Source organism: Adiantum capillus-veneris, chromosome 29 (assembly GCF_014529385.1).
Source record: "Adiantum capillus-veneris isolate H3 chromosome 29, ASM1452938v2, whole genome shotgun sequence".
Taxonomy (NCBI): Eukaryota; Viridiplantae; Streptophyta; class Polypodiopsida; order Polypodiales; family Pteridaceae; genus Adiantum; species Adiantum capillus-veneris.
Genome location: NC_140959.1, coordinates 38151260 through 38172920, shown reverse-complemented (window position 1 = coordinate 38172920; position 21661 = coordinate 38151260). Strand labels below are relative to the sequence as shown.

Sequence of the window (21661 nt, the reverse complement as noted above, 5' to 3'; positions counted from 1 at the left end):
CATCATTGAAATTTAGAAAAATCACAAAATTATCAATTGATGTTGAAATTTTAAGCTTTTGACACCGCCAATGCATCCAAAACGTCCAAAAACCTTAACTTCAATGGGTTGGTGATCAGAAAATATGATTGCTCTCGCTCACTATTTTTTGTTCTGCCAAAATAAATAGGTACCAAAAAGTTGAATTTTTACCATTGTGCAAACCTATCATCAAAGTTTCTATAGCCACGCTCAATACAAATAATGTATGCATGTCTTCTTAGTTCCCTATTGTCCTTTATGTTCATAAGGAGCCATGGAGCATGTCAAAAAAATAATACATCTCTTACCAAGGGAAATCTTGGGGACAAAGATGAAGTGTTAAATACAGCAAACATGAAAAAACTGGGTTCAACATTATAAGTTGTAGAATCCCATAGAAACTATTCAATATCTTGCCAAATTTGATCCTTATGACTAGATATGGTTACTACCTACAAAATCCATGTAGTTGTCACAAGAAACTAACAATATTGAAAAAGCTATACTTGATATACTAGAATGTTCCATTTTCTTCTATAATTGAAAAAATCAACCATTGTTGTGTACTATGCAAAATAGGGTATTAGGTGCCCCAAAAATCAAGAAATGTTAGCTTTATGTTACAATATGCGACATAGGAAATCAAAAATGCATTTGGATATCATGAAATCCACCAAAAAATCATAGAAGAGCTAAAATTGGCTAAAAAACAGGATTTGACAGTTTTTTGTAATTTGGTCATAACTTACAACTTTAATATTTATTTCTCCCTAGAAGCATCGGGACATGTTGAGGACTACTAAAGATAGTTATCTAGCATTATAGACCTCACAAACATGAATTCTAGAGTGGTATAGTTGCAAAAAGTTGAAAAAAGCCAAAAACAGAACCCGTTTTTTCACACAGTTTAGGTTGTGAAATGTTGTGCAAGGACAATGTTAAAGGTGGAATTGATATTCCAAAAAAATGTCAAGTTTTTTTCAGCTCATGAGACAAATTTCTAGATAGATAGCACCTCAAGATCCATTTTGAAACTCTTGACATAATTCAAGGAAAATGGTCACTTAACAGGACATAAAAGTGTCCCAGGACATAAAAGTGTCCCATTACCAACCTAGTGTTAAAGACAAGGGAAAAGAACAGGTTTTGACCTTGGATAGTACCCAAGAAACCCGCCAAAGCTACTACAACTCATGTTCCGGCATCTTCTCGTAATTATGTGCCTCCTTTGAAGAATGTTGCTCAGAAAACACACACACACACACACACACACACACACAAAATTCATTGAAAAAACCATCTCATGGGCACTTGCCCATGACCAATACATAGAAAATGTAAATCACCATGAAGGTGTGATCCCAAAATCCATTATTCCAATATTTTTTGGGTCTCAATCTCTTAATTCTCCTAATATACATTTTTATCTAACTCCAAGAGGTGGGGAATTCTCCTCATACTTCGCCATAAGCACAACAAGAAAAATTCCACCCCCTCTTTGAATGGAGAACTATGGATACATCTAGGAAGATTGGAGCATAATTCAAGATTGTGTTCTAGAAGGAACTTTTACTAAGAAAGGAGGTTTTCTTTGAGGTTTACATCTAGATATCAAGCAAGGTTTCACAAAGCAAGGTTTTCTTTGAGGTTTACATCTAGATATCAAGACTATACTCACTCATTTGCGTATGACAAAAGATACAATCTTGAAAGCTTTCATTTATGATGTTGATGGAAAGGACTTAAAAATGGCCAATGGGGTCAAGAGGTTCTTTATCTACTACAATGAAAGGCAAAGAAACATAAAGTTGCTTCTATTGTTGTTCGGCAAGCATACGAGGAAGGATTCTCCTCTATTGAAGGCTAGGCAACATAAAGCAAAAAAGCAATGTCCTTGCAAATAATGTCTTTGCAAGGATAGAGACTAAGTAAGAATAAGGAGAAAGCGTTGCTTACCATCCAAATATTGTACTTAGATGATTCTACAAAGTGTTCTCAAGTAGAAGTCTTTCAGTGTAAGGAGACTCGCGAGTGCTTCAATGTGGCAGCAACTAACGTTGGCCAACGTCCACATGATCTAGTCAAACTGTGAGATTCATTAATCTCTCTTATGCAAGGTGATAGTAACGATAGTTGAGACACGACAAGATGGTTCAAAGTATTCCTCTCATCAAGGTAGAATGATGAAATTGGACTTTCAACTCATCAATAAATATATGCGATGTTGATGTAGTTCTTGAACATGCGTTGCTTTTTGGATAATCTCATAGCATACGTCTCTCTAGTTTGATGTTGATGACATTCATGTTTTGAGAAAAGGATATGCTTTTTTCTTCATTTTTTTTTTCAACACAAGATGCATTAGGTCTCCCAATCTCTGAAAATTAAAAATTCTTTCAAAACATCTCGAGTGCATAAGTGAAGGGTGAGTTTAATAAACGAAAAGACGATGGATGTGGAAAGTCAAAAGACTTTTTGTGTGCATATAAATAGAGATGGTAGAATAAACCTTATACATTTGTGTTTTTCTTCATAATTTTCTTTCTTCTAGCGTTTACAAGCCATTGAAGCCATTAGGTATACCTTTTGTTTAAACGAGTAAATGAATAGTAATTGCAAGGAATGAATGAAATAAAAGGGATTTATTTGTGTCATATATTGCTACTCTCGCTTAGTCCATTTATCCTCATGTTGATGAATTTAATCACATATTATCTAATTCCTAGGATGTATCTTCAATTATTTTTTCCTGACACACCAGAGGACCCACGGGGATTATCTTCAATTCCTAGGATGTATCTTCAATTATTTTTTTCCGACACACCGGAGGGCTCACGTGGGGAGGTGCTTATCCCTTCCAAATATTAGCCACGTTACATGGTCGGCAAGGGTCGCGTACCATCGAGCAAGAGCCATGCGTAGGCATCACCATGGCCAACTAATTGATGCACCATGTGTTGGAAAGGATGAAGAAACCAGCTATAAACCTCCTTCTCGGGTGACCCATCCCAGGAGGAGGATGCACTTAATTGTCCAAGGGCAAGAGCCCTAGCAACGTGAACACTAAGTGAGCACAAGTTGTCCCTCTACTTAGTGTTCACAAGTTGTCCCTCTAGAGTACAACCCAACGTGGGATTTGAACTCACAACCCAAAGGTTGAGAGGCCAAAGCCTTACCGTTAGACCAACTCTTTGGGGACAGGATGTACCTTCACATTATTTAGCCGCCATCTCCAACTTATCTACCTACAAGGTTGTAGCATATATGGTCAAAGTAATGTAGCATCGGCATTCTTCAAGACAATAAATCCACTAGTAATATAGGGTAGCGACTTGATCAATTTGAAGCCTTTGAGGTGGAACATTAGCTTGTGAGTAGAGGTTTCATTCAAATTGGTTTGTTTCCATGAGCTTATCCAATGTTATTGATAAAGAAGAAGCATGTCATGTCATCTCATTTTGGGTGGTTTCATGATTATAATGCTAGTAGATTTGTTTAACTTGGAGCTTTTGTTTTTGAAGGCTAACATTTTATAGATCCTTCTCAACATTGGCCCATTTGTAAGATACCTCTCCATAGGCCAAAGTCAAGAAATAATCCATGGTAGTCCATCCCCATTGAAGGGGTTGTCTATCCCCCAATCTATTCAAAACACGAGGAAATACAAGGTAGTCTTCTTGTATGAGGATTCTACCTTGCAGCAGTAGTTTACTTACATCAAGGAAAGCACCCGTGTTCTCAAGTCCACTTAGCCATCCGCTTTCCATATTAGGAAGAGAATGGGGTCTATGAGGGCCTCTTTATTTGGCAGTTTAAGGGGGTGAAACCTCTAGTATCAAGATAGAAATCAAAGGATAGCTTTTGAATTCAAACAGACAAAATGACTAATTTATTTGAATTCAAAAATTTCCCCCAAAATGGAATTTAAAATCTAGCGGACAAAACCATATCATGTAATACATCTATGGAAAGAGCTTGGACGTTGATCATATATCTATAATCTCTGCTCAACTCTTAGATCGTATGTAAGAGTTATGGAAGACTGAAAATCATAAAGTTGTTCACCCACTTTTTTGAAAGGGAAAGTGCATCCTTTGACCACTCTTACAGCTCTCTTACACACCCACCATTGATGCACACATGGCGAGCACCCATTTGTCAAAATGTTAATCGCTTCCATAATCTCATGGAAAATAAAGAGGCCCTCCTACACTCCATGCTCTTCCTAATGAATCAAAAAAGTGAATTGTGCTTCTTTTTATTTTAACGCAAATTTTCACTTATGCAATACACAACACATAGGTCTTTGGGGTGGCTTAATTTCCAAGTGCCTTACGTGTTACTTAATCATTCTACAATGTAAACATTTAAAATACCTCACCACAAGCAAAAAATTACCTCATATGTTCACAACTTAAGAAACGGAGAAAAACCCTTAATTTGATGGTACACATGAGTCAACTACTAGTATAAACAAACCCCAATACTCATCATTTTCAATTTTGTATCTCACGAGATAATTGCATAGTGTAACAATCTCAACACCAAAAATCACACCCTCAATTGATCACATTAGTTGAGAGACGTCCTCTTGCACTCCAACTCAGTCTCGCAATGAGCCCCTAGCTTCGTTGTGCATTCTCAAACAAGAACCCAATCCCTACCTAAAGTATGGGTTCAATCCATATGTAGTTACCCTAGTGCGATCCCTAACTGAAATATGGGTTCAATCCCTACCTAAAATATGGGTTCAATCCATATGTAGTTACCCTAGTCCGATTCCTAACTGAAATATGGGTTCAATCCCTACCTAAAATATGGGTTCAATCCATATGTAGTTACCCTAGTGTGATCCCTCGATCTTCATTGGTTACCATGCAAGGTGAGGATTTGCTCATAGTTAAGTGTACTAACCCAGCATTGGTAACCCCTACCAAGAAGGTTATCCTTGGTGTTTCCAAGGTACGAAAACAACTTTTTAATAAAAGTTTAGCAATCCAAGATTTTAACATCTTGCTTCAAAACAAAGATTGTACCAATATTCTAGCCATGTAAAATCAAAATGAAACTCTAATTGAAACAACAAGTTATACTTACACGATGATGAGGCATTTGATAATCCATTAATGCAAGGTGAGGATCAATAGATCCATCCTTGCTAGGAGGTTCAAGAGGACAAGTCTCTACTTCATCCATTTCTTTGACATTGGAATCTACCATTTATATGGTTCATCCCCATCATCCTTGGGCCTACCCACGACCTTGTCTTTGCGTTGCTGTAAACTTCTTGGTAGGGAAGGAGAGACTTGAGGAATTTTGTGGCCCTTGACCACAAAGGAAACAAGGTTTATAAAGCATGAAGACAATGAAAAATTATATTGGGAATCTTAAGTTGATTAGGCTCATAATTGTTACCATATACATGTGGTAGTGATGTGTGTGAACATACTAGGACCGCCGGGGCATTTTTTCTCTCTTTAGGAGGTTTTTTTCTCCGTGCATTGTGTATACGACCATCACTCTAGAGCTATCTCCTTCCCATTGCACACTAAGTAATACACTCTCTATTGTGTGCCTTGAGCTTCCTTCATCTTCTCCAAGCTGTGTGTGTTTTCCAGCAACCCTAATTCCAACAATTAGTATCAGAGAAGGTTATGTCCTCCTGAGCTTAGTCGTCAGCAGCTCCAGCACACGCCTGCTCGTTTTCTCCGATTTTAGTGAGCTTTGGTGAGCGTTCGCAGGTCGACAAAAATTTCAGGATAGCTTGTAGAGTTTAGTCTGCTTCGATTTTTGATTCGGGCTCATTTCGGCCTCCGTTTCCACTATAGGCAGGTCTACACATGCGATTTCATTTAGTACTAAATTTTTATCAGTGATGTTTTCAGAATAACAGGTCCTATATTGCGAGTTGTGCTATATAGCATGTGCTATTGTCACTCAATTTCTCCTCCTTTCGGGCAGTTTTCACATCAAGTACATATATTTTGCATGGCTAACAACAATACAGATGTGTTCAAGATGTTTTTTGTTGAGGACAAGTTGGATGGGGACAATCACCCTATGTGGGCTTAGATGATGCAACATGTTCTTGTTTCAAGCAGGGCATTGATGTTGTTTTGCCTACAACAGAACAAGTTCGTTGGGTTGAGAGGCGGAAGTGAAAAATAGACCCGGTGGCCTCTACAACAAGACTATGCACAATGGCCTCATCATGGGGGATACACAATAGGGCCACCACCTAGCAAGATATGCGGCTAGGACGCATACATATACACAATGAAGCATGCCATGGAAAACAATTTCAAGATCCACGACCAAATGTGGAATGGGGTGGTCGGAGAATAAGGTGAGAGGAGTGGTGAATGAGTGAGAATGGGCTTGCTACTCGTGCATGTTAGTAAGGAAGATAATGAGGTAGGGGAAACTTGCGAGTATGCTCACTTATCATACAAGAGGTGGCGAATCCGCACACCTCAAGATGGAAGTAGCAAGATGATAGGAATATGAGAGGGAGAGAGAGAGTGTGTGTGTATGGTGGCGACACAAATTATGGCACCAGAATATACCATACTCACAATGAGATGTATCCAAAGCGACACAAAGTATGGCACCAAGATGGAGTGTGTTGATTGCTTGCAAAAGATGAATACAATAGGTAGCGTATGGCAAGAAAATGACTAGGGGACAAGATCATAGGAGGCATAATGGAGAGATGGGAGTTGATGGTGAGGAATATCATGAGTGTGTCAACTCTTCTTCTTCTTGAAATTGTGCCTTCAACCCTTAATTACAAGTGGTGTGGAGGCGTGGTGCTCATCTTTTGTGCATGGTGATGGTGATGGTGTTGTGATTATGTGATTAGGGTTCATGCTACAAGCATGTAGCACAAGAGTGTGTATGGATAGGGGTGTGTGTGTGTGTGTGTGTGTGTGTGTGTGTGTGTGTGTGTGTGTGTGTGAGCCCTCATGGCCTCATTATATAGGGAAGGAGGGGAGGATTTAGCAATATTTCTATTTGAGGTGAGTGTCCCACTTTGGTGACTAGGAAAATGGGGTGCATGTGACTGTGGCTCCCATCTTGTCTCCTCATTATTTAAAATACCAAAGTCAATAGAGAGAGAAGATGAGAGAATGTGGGTAGGATGTAGAGGATAGGAGATACTTACAATAGTCTAGCTTTGGCTAGATATAAGCTTATTAGGGAGAGAAGAGAGAGGTAAGAAATTAAGAAGAGAGATTGTCAAAGGTGGATAGTTGTTGATGAGGATGGATCCTCCAAAAATGGTGATAGAATCACTCTAGACTTGCCAAGACCTCATTAAAAGAGCCTTGTCTCTTGTAATCATGCTTGAAGACTTGTAGAACCATAGCCATTCTAGAGGGAAGAAAATTGGGGATGGCCTGTGTCACCATTACACGAGAAAACTGGGGTCCACTACAAAAATCATATCTCCGTGTTTATAACTCCAAAAATTCTGAAAAAATTTGAGCTAAAAGTTGAGATTGCGAGCTACATCTTTCGTGTTGAATGCTCCTTCAGATTCGGGGTTCTTCTTAACTTAAAAAATTCAGCCAAATAATGTATTATTTGTGGCTGCAAAGGTCTTTTGGTGGTCCCCTTTGAGTGGACTTCTCTCTTGCCTTCAAGTGTAAGCTCCTTCATGTGTATGAAAACATGACCTAGAGTTTTGAAAAGACTGGCAATCATCTAGATGGAGGTATTATTGAAATTTGAAAGTGGGGTTGAGGTTTGAAAATGAAAACTAGTGAATAAAATATTTGGTAGGGTGGAATAATATACATACATGAAAAATATATTAGAAAATACTAAAATATATAATGTAATTTAGAATATATATATTTAATATCAAGGTCAAAAGAGAGATCAACAAAGAAAGCTTACTTATTTATGCTACAACGTGTTTGATTAGCATAAGTCTTATTTATTTAATAAAGGCTAAAACGTTAGTGAAAAAGGAAAAAAAAATCAAAAGTAACTTATATAATAGGAAATATTTTGGTAAAAGGGAAAAAATATATGGGGGGTTCCCATGCATGGAAAAGCTTGCCTCATTAGCCCTCCTCCTAAGGCTAGAGGTATTCATGCCTCTAGCTGTGTACTTGAGCATGTTGAAATAGAGTAGGATTTCTCCTTGGTGGCTGGTAGATCCTTGTAGGTAATAATGGATCCCTTGGAAGCATGAGGCTCCCCAAAGTTCTTTTTGGTGTCCACCTAGGTCCCACACTAAGCGTAAATCCATTGTATGCAAAAATGTCCTCTTCAGAAGATCACACTTATAATGATGCTTGAGTCCCCAAACTGCACAAGAATTAACTCTTGCATAAGTGATAGAAGGTATGAAAAGAACTTGATCAGTCCTTGAAAGTATTCCAAAGTGCGACCATGCATGGCTTCCTTGTCCAAACACATAGCCAAAAGGGAGTAAGAAACCATAATCCTCATATCTTGCTTGGTGTCCTTCTTCATGCCAAATTGATAGAGACCTTTTGCCCACATGGATAGATTGCATGGTTGATGCCTGCTGCACAAGAGAGCCCACCATGTACAAAAGAAACCACATTTTGAAAAATGACTCCATGTTACCACTAGTATGCAAAACCATTCTTCCTTGATTGGTGTGTCCTAGATTGATTCCACTGGTTGTTGATGTCAATCCTTCCACTCTTGTCACAACCCAACTTAAAGAGCTTCCCAAAGTAATGTTACACACAATGTTCACAGTTAGAAAGGAAAACCTAAAGTGCCAATAGACCTCAATTGCATTTCTCTGCATGAGTCTTTCTCTAGAAAGGACTTGCCAAGTGGTCGTCAATATAACTTTTGGTCGTCTTCCACCAATCTCGTGCCATAGGGGTAGTTGAAGTGTCTTCACCACTTTCACCTGTGGTGGCAAATTTGAAGGGTCCACCTTGTTGTGGTTGAATGTGAGGCCCATTACCTCAATGGAGCTATCACTTCATTCATTCCCTATTGACTCCTCCTCTAAAGTGGTTGAAGAGTCACCACTAGAAAACTCATCCATAGAGGTTTCTAGATCCATGTCGCATTGCCGACCTGTCTTCATGTCATAAATTATTGGCCTCCCTTTTGCATCCTTCATTTGGATTATGCCGGTTTCCCAGTCCTGCTTAACTCTCATAGCCATAAGCCAAGGCCTCCCTAGAATGATAGGATAGCCCTCCTCTTTGTGTGGCATGACAAAGATGTCCACATCTACCTTGGTGTTGAATGCCTTTATCCTAACTGTATTTATAACACCAACACATTGAACTTTTACATTATTTGCCATTTTGGCTCGGCATGGTGCCGGCAGACTCACCTCTAAACCCAAACGGTGCATCATTTTTTCACTCATGACGCATTATTGTGCGCCACCATCGATGTAGATATTGGAGATGTGTTGGCCTTTGATGTAAGCATCCATCACTTGTAGTATGTCATCTAGATTTCTCCCTGAGATAGCCCCAGCTATCTTTGTCTTTGGTCGTCTAGTGCTAACCATCTTTGTCCATTGTCTCCTCACCCTAGGTGCTAGGTGGAGTAATTGGGGCCAGGTGATTTTTGGGCCATGCGCAGAAACATTTTGAACCAAATCATATGGTTTAGAACATTCACCCAAAGAGAAATCTACAGTGTCAATTTTACGTCGTGATTTGGACGGCTTTTTGCTAGATTCCCCTTTAGTCTTCATCTTTTCTTCCTTTTGGGAAGATTCACCATGCCTAGCACGTTTTACCCCTATGGCATCTACTCCTTCAAACTCGGTCATACCTTTTGCTACTCCCTTGATATCCTCCTCCACTTTCTCCTTTCCTTTACCTTCAAGACTGATGACGCTTACAGTTTGATTGCCAACTGGTGCTGGGGGTAAGGGTGGAATGAGAGGTTGTGTTGGTGGTGAATGTGGTTGAATGGGTGGTTGTAGGATTTGCACAGGTGGTGCTTGTTGTGGTGCCCTCGGTGGTGGTGGTCTTGCTCTCGGTGGTGAAACTTGGTTTTGCCTGGCTCCTCTGTTGAAATTCTACCTCCTTTGGTGTGGACAGTAGTACATGCCATGACCATTCTCCCCACAATTGTAGCAGTGGTATTCTTGGTTTTGCCTTCGTTGTCCTCTTCCTTGCTCTTGTTTGCGATTGTGTGCATGCCCTTGTTGTATCAAATAGACTGAGAGATTCTCAAGTTGATTGGTGATTCGATTGAGCAGGTCTTGCTAATCTTCAATTGGTTCTTGTGGTTGAATCCTTTGGGCGGCTGTTGTAGGTGGTGCTAGAGGTGGTCGGTTCCTAACGGCTTCCTCTTCATCGATATTCCTGGCTTGTAGGTGCAACTTCTTGTCTTTCAGGCGGGCCACTTCAACTGCTAGCTCATACGTAGCAGGAAACCTTCCCTTCACCTTGTCTTTAAGAGTTGGCCATAACCCAGCCACAAACCGATCCTTCTTTAGGAAATCAGGTGCCCCCTCATCCTCTCTTAGCGATGGAACCCATCGCCCCCATAAATCTACAAACTTTGACTCATATGATGCGTATTCCAGCATACTGCCCTGCTTCAACTCTGTCAACAATTGCCATAGCTTCTCTGATGTTGTGCCCTCTCCAAAACGCTTGACAAAGGCTGCTCTTAATTAGTCCCACCGTTCCTTGGTTTCTTGTGTCAAGGCATTGTACCATGATCTTGCCTCCACCTTCATTAGAATTGGGTAGATGCGCAAGCATGAAGCATCATCATCTCTCGCAGAGATGACACATGCTATTTCCAAGTTGTCTAGAAAGTCTGCAGCATCCTCACCCACCTTACCAGTAAATGTTGGAAATGCTACACTTGCCATTGTGAGAGTGAGAAAATTAACTCGACTTAGATTTTTTTTTTAAAATTTTCTTTTTTATAGAGATTCAATACATGGGTGCTTGGTAGATGGAAAACATACTATACAAGGATGAAAATAACTACACCAAAAGACACTTCATGATTAATCATAGGGAGGATAAAGGGTAGAGAACACGTGTTTATCTCTTGCAGTCGTTCGCTACCAAACATGGTTGTAATGATCTGCTGATAAAACATCTTGCGGTCCCAGATTACTTTGATTGATTGAATTTGTTGTGTTCCATACGTTTGGTTCCTTGCAAAAGGCTGATGCGCTGGGTCCATCACATGATAATTCGGAAAGGCTCTCTCCTTCGTGGTGGAAGGTTATAGTCGGAGGTGTAGAGCTCTTGGTAGTCGAGGTCAAATTTATAGTACCACAGGACAAGGTTGTCTTCGTCTTCTAGCTCTAGGACTGCCCCTCTAGCAAGCTCTTGGAAAAGCTTGAACTCTCTCTCTTTGAGCAACTTCACTTTCCTGCAAGATAGAGTGCCATCTAGTGTATACACAGGTGTGATGAGGTAGGTGGTGAGTCTTACCACTTGTATTAATCCAAGTTGGATGGATACATAGCAAGCTGTAAAGTCATCATCATAGCCTTGATTCACAAGCAACACCCCTTGAAGGTGGAGGGTCTTGTCTTTCCTCCAAGCAAAACCTGTGTCAAAGACCTTGTCGATGACAAGCTCTGCCACTTCACTCGGTAGACGACGTAGAATCCATGCTGCTGTTTCTAGTTCTTGGCTCATGAGATGAGAGTGAGGTATAGAAAGACTTTGGAGGATTTACCCTTTTGTTTTGGAGACGGGGTGATTGTCGGCGCTGGAAAACCCTTGAATCTTTTGGTGCAAGGGAGAGGGAGGGAACACACGTTCGTAGTAGCTTCCTCAAGTTGTGAAGGCTTGTTGTGGATGTAGGTGGAATAGGTGGCAAAGCTGGGGACGTAGATGTAGAGAAGCCTGGTGCTACTTGAAGGCCTACCGTTGTGAGAACACCTGTGCGGATGTTGAGGGAGAAAATGATGGCCTTTTCTTCACTTTGGGTTGCACTCATGTCGAAGGTGCTTTTTTTGGATACAATGTGAGCATGATGCAGCCTGTGCCTTGATTTTACGCTTGCGGGGATGATGATAAATGTAAACAATCTGAGTAGGGAAAGAGGGTCTTACCACTTCTTCTATGCTAACAATACAACACCCTCGCAAGAGTGTCTTGATGACTTGTGTCAAACCTGCTTGAAGCTCCTCCTCTTCAGTGGTCCAATTAAAGAGAAGTAAACATGTCAACCTTGTAAACTGAAGGTTTCAAGAGCCCTCCTCATTGGGGGCACCAAATGAGAGGCGGAAGTGAAAAAAAAAAACCCGGTGGCCTCTACACCAAGACTATGCACAATGGCCTCATCATGGGGGATACACAATAGGGGCACCACCTAGCAAGATATGCGGCTAGGACGCATACATATACACAATGAAGCATGCCATGGAAAACAATTTCAAAATCCACGACCAAATGTGGAATGGGGTGGTCGGAGAATAAGGTGAGAGGAGTGGTGAATGAGTGAGAATGGGCTTGCTACTCGTGCATGTTAGTGAGGAAGATAATGAGGTAGGGGAAACTTGCGAGTATGCTCACTTATCATACAAAAGGTGGAGAATCCGCACACCTCAAGATGGAAGTAGCAAGATGATAGCAATATGAGAAGGAGAGAGAGAGTGTGTGTGTGTATGGTGGCGAATCCGTACACCTTTACATAAGTAGAAAAAAAAAGGGCAAGGAACAAGCATATACCAAACTCACAATGAGATGTATCCAAAGCGACACAAAGTATGGCACCAAGATGGAGTGTGTTGATTTCTTGGAAAAGATGAATACAATAGGTAGCGTATGGCAGGAAAATGAGAAGGGGACAAGATCGTAGGAGGCATAATGGAGAGATGGGAGTTGATGGCGAGGAATATCATGAGTGTGTCCACTCTTCTTCTTCTTGAAATTGTGCCTTCAACCCTTAATTACAAGTGGTGTGGAGGTGTGGTGCTCATCTTTTGTGCATGGTTATGGTGATGATGATGGTGTTGTGATTATGTGATTAGGGTTCATGCTACAAGCATGTAGCACAAGAGTGTGTATGGATAGGTGTGTGTGTGTGTGTGTGTGTGTGTGTGTGTGTGTGAGCCCTCATGGCCTCCTTATATAGGGAAGGAGGGGAGGATTTAGCAATATTTCTATTTGAGGTGAGTGTCCCACTTTGGTGACTAGGAAAATGGGGTGCATGTGACTGTGGCTCCCATCTTGTCTCCTCATTATTTAAAATACCAAAGTCAATAGAGAGAGAAGATGAGAGAATGTGGGTAGGATGTAGAGGATAGGAGATACTTACAATAGTCTAGCTTTGGCTAGATATAAGCTTATTAGGGAGAGAAGGGAGAGGTAAGAAATTTACAAGAGAGATTGTCAAAGGTGGATAGTTGTTGATGAGGATGGATCCTCCAAAAATGGTGATAGAATCACTCTAGACTTGCCAAGACCTCATTAAAAGAGCATTGTCTCTTGTAATCATGCTTGAAGACTTGTAGAACCATAGCCATTCTAGAGGGAAGAAAATTGGGGATGGCCTGTGTCACCATTACACGAGAAAACTGGGGTCCACTACAAAAATCATATCTCCGTGTTTATAACTCCAAAAATTCTGAAAAAATTTGAGCTAAAAGTTGAGATTGCGAGTTACATCTTTCGTGTTGAATGCTCCTTCAGATTCGGGGTTCTTCTTTACTTAAAAAATTCAGCCAAATAATGTATTATTTGTGGCTGCAAAGGTCTTTTGGTGGTCCCCTTTGAGTGGACTTCTCTCTTGCCTTCAAGTGTAAGCTCCTTCATGTGTATGAAAACATGACCTAGAGTTTTGAAAAGATTGACAATCATCTAGATGGAGGTATTATTGAAATTTGAAAGTGGGGTTGAGGTTTGAAAATGAAAACTAGTGAATAAAATATTTGGTAGGGTGGAATAAATTACATACATGAAAAATATATTAGAAAATACTAAAATATATCATGTAATTTAGAATATATATATTTAATATTTAAGGTCAAAAGAGAGATTAACAAAGAAAGCTTACTTATTTATGCTACATCGTGACAAAAAAGGGGGAAAAAATCAAAAGTAACTTATATAATAGGAAATATTTTGGTAAAAGGGCAAAAATATATGGGGGGTTCCCATGCATGGAAAAGCTTGCCTTAGGATATAAAGGATGCACAGGCTCAGGCATTGATTGCGTTGTTTGTAAAGAGCACCATTAATTCTTACATTCGTTCAACAAAATCTGCAAAACAAACTTGGGATAATCTGGTTGATCTTTATGCAAGTCGCAATAAGGCTCAAATTGCATTGCTATGTAAAGAGCTAGAGTCGAAGATTATGCATGAGGAGGATGATATGGACACTTCCCTTGCTGGTGTTAAGGATATCAATGAGCAACTTATTTCTATAGGTGAAATCATTTCAGATAGTTCCCTTGTGCACGCTGTTCTTGATGCCTTGCCAGATTCTTACCAGACTTTTGCTAGTACTTGGAGACTTATGAACCAAGGAAATCCTGAAGTTGTCAAGTTTGATGCATTGTGCACATTGCTGTTGCAAGAGTTACTTTCCAGAAAGAACAGGACTAGACAACGTGCAGTTGAACAAGCTTTTATTGCTTTTCAAAGAAAGGGTAGTAACAACAATGCAGTCTCTTCTTATGGTTCTGCTACGAGTGGCAAAACTTATGTTCCCAATGCTTCTGCTGGCAGTACTTCATCTGGCAATTATGGTGATAAGGGAAAAAAGAAGATGCATTGCCATTCTTGTAAAGCTAATGATAAGAGCATAAATAACACACACTTAGGTAGAAATATTTAAATAAATACCAAAATAATTATGATTTTTTTTTATAATTTAGGCTCTATATACAAAGAAATATTTACATACGCATGGGCCATAATATACTTATATTTTTTTTATTTTTTTATTTTTTTGGCTCAACTAGCCCAATGACTAGCTAATTGAGGGTTTTTTATTTCAGTAAGGAGATATGGGAAAAGTCCCCTAACTCATACGCACCTATATACAGTGAAAGGGTAGGGATAGCCATAGTGTTTGAGTGATTTGATAGGGTGAGGTAGCTTACTATGGCCACTATGGAAAGCCAAAAAACGGCTATCAGCACACACATCCACACACGCGCACACACACAAGAAGAAGAGAGTTATAACGTCGTAGGAAACTATCCTAAAAGATGTTAAAGATTAGGTTAGATGTAGACTTACGTTAAATTAGATTTAGGTTTATTTTTAGTTAGATTTACGTTTATTTATGCTAGATTTAGATTTACGTTATATTAGATTAGATTTAGGTCTCCATAGACTGCGATGCCTGCATGAAGCGGGTGAAGAAAGCCCTCAATGGAATATAGGGTATTGCTGCCTTCACTCATGGTGGGCTCCGTCGATCCAAAAGTACTGGTGAAATGTCTTCAGAAGATAGGGAAGAAGGTGGATCTTCAGGGCGGCAAGAGTCACTACATCCCCGACAATGACCATCTAGACAACCTCTAGTCATTCAACAGCAACTTCAAAGTTAGTAACAAGAGCAAGAACGGTCCAAAGGACCAATTGCTGTCGTCAGATGTGGATGGAGATGAGGCAGCGTCACCGCCAGAAGTTAACTCTCACATCTTTAGTGATGAGAATGCCAAATCTTGCCGAGTTATGTGAAAAATTATGTGTTAAATCAGTTTTAAGGTTCTTATAATCCCTGTTAGTTTAGTTATTTGTTTTTAATATAACATAATTTACGTTAGATTTAGATTTATGTTATATTAGATTAGACTTAGGTTTATTTAGGTTTACCCCCCCCCCCCCCCCCCCACACACACACACACATAAGAAGAAGAGAGTTTTAACGTCGTAGGAAACTATCCCAAAAGACGTTAAAGGTTAGGTTAGATGTAGACTTACGTTAAATTAGATTTAGGTTTATTTTTAGTTAGATTTATGTTTATTTAGATTTACGCTTATTTACGTTAGATCGAGTCCACGCAAGAATTACTTACGGTTTAGGGTTTAGAGTTAAACGAACAGTGAAAAGATCTACTGTGCAAAGATGTTAAGATGCTGTGAAGTGCTACAACTAGAGAAGAGGCAAAGGGGTTTTGTCCACTACATGCAGTATCATGTAGATGTGGGTCTGTAGATTTCTTGTACCCACAAATATAGGTATTGACCAATAAAGACGAGATTATAACCCGGTAGTTCTGATCTCCGTGCACCTCTAGACCGAGGTGTGCGGGGATTGGACATGACTAGAGAATGTGAGGTAGAGAGAGAGAGAGATAAGACGAAGAATGCCAATAGAATATTAAATTTGTTGTCCAGGTTATAAGATTTTTATCCTCATTATGAGTAGTGAAGAGGATGTGGGACCGTCCAACCGAAACACCTATCTCTCAACGAGGGTCTTATGTCCTTGTAATCAATGCAAGCATGCTGTGCGACGCACAAGACGTGTTTCTTTGCAGCACGTTCGCGAATTTGGCGAGTTCGATCCATCTATTATAGATCGAGTTGTTGCCAATTATAACTCGTCGGACTTTGACGCTGGCCAACAAGCAGCAATCTTGCAACCCAATAGACGTGTTCGCAGGCGCTTTGGTCAAGCAGCATATGTGAAGCCACAAGATGTAGCCTCTGACAGCTCGGGGGATGATCATGCAGAGCACATTCCCAACGAGGCAATGTTTGAGCCCGAGATTGATGAAATGATCGAGACGATCATGGATTCAGAAAGGCTTATCTATGATGATATGAAAAGTGAAGCCGATACGCCATTGTATAATGGAGCACGTATGTCTAGATTGAAAGCACTCCTGGTTCTTCTCAACATGCAGACAAAGTTTGGATGTAGTGACACTAGCGTCACAGTGCTTTTCAGGTGATCTATTACAATTAGTTTACTTTAATAGCACTCTAAATGTATAATGATCTGATAGATTTTTACACGACTGTATCGTATTTTTATGTTGTGTAGATTGCTTAAAGAGAACATACTACCAACTGACAATGTGATGCCAGATTCCCGAGATGAAGCAAGAAAGATTTTGCGAAACTTGGGGATGGATTACAATTCTATCCACGCTTGTCCTAATGACTGCATTCTTTTCAGAGGGGAATACATAGACATGGAGAAGTGTCCGAAATGTGATTCCGAAAGATATCGAGTAGATCTCCACGGGAAAAAAATTCCACAAAAGGTTTTGCGACATTTTCCTCTGCTTCCTCGCATCAAGCATTTATTCGAATGTAAGTCCATGGCCGCCCTAGCATCATGGCATGAGGAGAATAAATCTTCGGACGGTGTGCTACAAATTCCTGCAGATTGCGCAGCCTGGAAACATATAGATGGAACATGGTCGGATTTTGCCAGGGAGGCTCGAAATTTGCGCTTAGGCCTGGCTATGGATGGCGTAAATCCATTTGGTCAAAGATCAACATCTTATAGTGTATGGCCCGTTGTCATCGTCAACTACAACATTCCCCCGTGGTTGACTACGAAGAAGGGACACCTATGGCTAAGCTTGATTGTGCCAGGGCGATATAAAGTGGAGAATATGGATGTGTATCTTCGTCCACTATTGGAAGAGCTACAAAAATTGTGGATTGGCATAGAGGTGGTGGATACGAGCCGACACACAGGACGACAGAATGCTTTGATCACAGGCATTCTAATGTGGACCATGCATGACTATCCCGGGCTAACAGAATGCTCAAGTGATCTATTGACACTCCTCACTCAGACACTGTAAATCTTGTTTTTTCCGATAGTTGATCTATTATCATGTGTATACATGCAAGGCTTCAAACAAGCGGATACAGAGCATGTGTCACATGTGGACCTAGACTGAATGCACATAGGGCGCCCTCACTGAAGAAGCAAATCTACGAAGGTCATCAAGCGTATCTTCCAGAGAATCATGTGTTACACGACGGCTTTTTGGGAAGAGAGCCACCAAGGATGTCTGCACAAGCATGGTTAGAGCAGAAGGAGATGTGTGATGACGGATTGCCTCCAGGGATGAAGAGACTATCTCTATGGTACGAGTTACCATACTGGCCCCGACTCATGATCAATCACTTGCTCGATCCAATGCACATATTCAAGAATGTGGGTAATCTACTATGGGACCATCTGACCGGCAAGAAAGATACTTTGGGAGCCAGAGTTGACCTTAGAAATGTGGATCGTATGGAGCAATATTGGCCGCAAGCAGCGTCTGATGGATCGATAAAACTCCCTAAAGTACCATGGATTTTCACAGGAGCCCAAGAACGCAAAGTAAAAGAGACCATTCGATCTTTGCGGACCCCCACTAGCGTAATGCACTCGCTCCGAACGTGTTTTACTAAAGAAGGAAAGCTTACCGGTTTGAAGTCACACGATTGGCATAAAATGTGTCAGGTACGTTCATAGTGGACTTTAATATCATTGCATAAAATGTGGACTTTAATATCATTGCTGCACATACTTTACAGCTTATTTTACCGGTTGCCATTGAGGGATGTTTGTCTCTTGACATCCGTAACACAATCTACAAACTTGCAAAGCTAGTGCAATGGATCTCACAAAAGGAGATCAACGTAGACTCCATACCATTCACCAAACTAAATGTTGCAGAGCTTGTGTGCATGTTTGAGAAACATTTTCCTACTACCATGCTAACCATTCAGGTGCATCTTCTTGTTCACATAGTTGATGAGGTGGAAATAGCTGGCACAGTTCATTCCAGATGGATGTTCTTCTTAGAACGTTTCATGAAAACGCTTAAGGGATATGTGCATCAAAAGGCACGTCCGGAGGGTACCATGGCAGAAGGTTGGTTGGTATCAGAGTCCCTAGTGTACATTGGAGAGTGGCTAGACGGATTTGATAAAGCCCGGGACACGCTATGGTGAACCATAGATGATGAGCGCATATCTGGGATTGTCATGTGCAATCTCGGTGTTGAGAAGAAGATGACGGAAGATATAGAGGCTAAAATCAACCGATTTTGCATGCTTCACAATCCAGTGATGCAAAAGTGGATTTCACAATATGAGGATGCAAAGCAAGAGCGACAAAGGGCACGAATCGAGTGGAGACGGGGAAGACAACCACCGATGCACTATCCGACGGGTCTGGAGAGCCTACCAACATTCATGAGCTTAAGATGGTTGCACAACCAATTGAAAAGCGCACAACAATGCGGTGACGAAGTGACTGAGGAAGAGTGGGAGTACTCTCGGGGTTGCGCAACCAAGGTAAGTTTGCAATGTACGACTAGCTAGTGACTTTATTTCTAAACGTTTGAACAGCCACTCATAATCTTTGTTCGTTGTAGTATAAGTCATACACAGCAGCATGGTGTAAAGGTCGACATTTTAGGGTGGAACGGATTGACAAAAAGCGTTTTACTCAAGATTGTGGAATCATGGCAAAATTTGAACAGTCTAGTCGACGACGTTCCTCTGATGCAGATCCTGTGGTGGCGGAACTCACTTACTTCGGCACGCTACAAGAGATTTTGAGGATCGATTACAGAGGATTTTTTGTCGACTTGTTCGACGTGCAATGGTTCAAGATAATCATGGAGGGTCACAACGCTACTGTGCGTAGAGGAGAGTCTGATTTTCTTGAGGTGGATTCTACTAAGAAATGGACTGACCTAAGAGACACTTTCGTACTACCCGAGCATTGTGAACAAGTAATTATGTAAATAGTTAACATCCCCCTTTTACAAGTTATGTGCTTGAAAGCTCTCATGTAAGTTATGTGGCTCTGGCAGGTAATATTTCATCCTTCAAAGTCTACATCAAACTGGTGATACGTCATAGAGATAGCCCCTTGTAGTGCAAGGACGTATGAAGGCTACCATGTGCCAATCACAACGGCATCAATGGAGGAGATCAGAGAAGATGCTCAATCAGAAGCCGCTGCGGTGGTGCCAGACGAGCATCAAGATGCTACTACTCTATATGGGGTGCATGCAGAGGAGCTACAAAATGAAATAGAGGATATGTGTTTAAACGGAGAGATCTATATAGATATAGGAAGTTATGCTGAGTTATGCGAGGATGAGAGAGAGATCTCTTAAAGCCACAAATATTGTATTTGAACAATTTTGCTCCGTGTTGTAAAAGCTCTGGCTCTCTAAGTACCTTTCATGGTGTATAACGTTCTTTTCTACTCGCGCTCACATCTTTTGATTGAAAATTCTGAGTTTTCGACTTGCCTCTTCTATCACTCAATTCATTGCGTCATTGTATTTATATGCGTCATTATGCCATTGTAATTAATGGTCTTTGCGTCATTGTCTACTCTATTCATTCAATATTAAGTTTAAATATTCGTGTGTTTAATGCAGGTATGGATGATGAGGAGTTTCTTTCTTCTTTGTCACCGCAGCAGAGACAGTGGTACGTGGAGCGTCATCGCTTTGGCGCATCATCGCACATTCCTACTCCATCCGCATCTCCCTCTCTTTCGGAGCATTCGGCGCGCTCCGAAGCTTTGGTGTCGACTAGACGATCTTCACACTCGTCTAGACACCGGCGCTCTAGTGGTGGCCGTGGCGGTTGTTGTGGGGATTCCGCCGCCGATGCCTCCACCCCGCCTCGTGTTCGACGAGGCTCTTTACCCTACCCTTTTTTGCCCGCCCCCACACCAGCCACAGCATCGCCATCTACGCCAGGTTTTGCGCGGATGACTTATCCTAGCAGCTACACACCTCTACCTACTCCGCCAGGAGCCACCCCATTCGACACTCCTCGCTTCGGGGCCTAGACGCCGATGGAGACACCTGACGTCCGTACCCCCATCGACACGCCGCTAGAGATCCCTGTCAGGACACCCAGGTTCACGCGTCACCGGCCAGAGGGCTTGCCTTACTCCGTCGACTTCAGCGGCGGCATTATCATGGATGATGACGGCAAGAAGGTGATCTCGCGCATGCGTGGTCTTTGCTCTCAGCTCTTTAGACACTACATACTAAACAAATGGAGTGAAGTACCAAGTGATTTAAAAGCCAGAGTCATCAGTATAATTCATGATGAGTTTCCCGTTCCAACACGGGATCAACGCTTCAATGAAGACCTGATGAAGATTCGAATGCGTGAATATTGCAAACACAAGCGTTCCGAAGTGCAAAAAGCAATCAAGCATGGGTGGAACAGGCCAGATTGGCTGGCCAAAGAAGATTGGAAGAATGCGAAGAAAGCAGCGCGCGAGAATCCCGACAAGTGGAAGCAACAAAAGGATGCAGCCAGAGCGCAAGTAGAGGTAGGGAGCTCGCACCACTTGGGGAGAGGTGGATGGGCATCATTTGAGGCCGATTTTGTAAGTGTTTTCGCATTGCTCTTTATGTTCGATAGTTTAGGGTTTATGAGTTTTTTAATTCTAACATAATGAAATCTTTGTATGTTTTGACAGTGGTCGATGACAGGACGTGATCCCACACCGTACGAGCGCGAGTACGCAGGCAGGAAGGGCTTAAACGCCGTGATGGACATTCTCAGTTCTCGCGGCGGCATGGTTAGTATTAGGGTTTACTCTTTTCTATTTTTTGTATTGTTTTATAAATGTCGTTATATGTTTATACTTACTGAAAGCTGTCTTATTGTCTTTTTTTGCAGAATCCGACAGATACGCCGCTTGGACGCGATGAGACATCTAACTAGACGACC

General features: G+C 41.2%; 1 pseudogene; it reads left to right on the top strand.

The window, feature by feature from the left end:
- Positions 1–20345: 20345 nt before the first annotated feature.
- Positions 20346–21383, top strand: LOC147419059 (uncharacterized; annotated as a pseudogene).
- Positions 21384–21661: the final 278 nt, after the last annotated feature.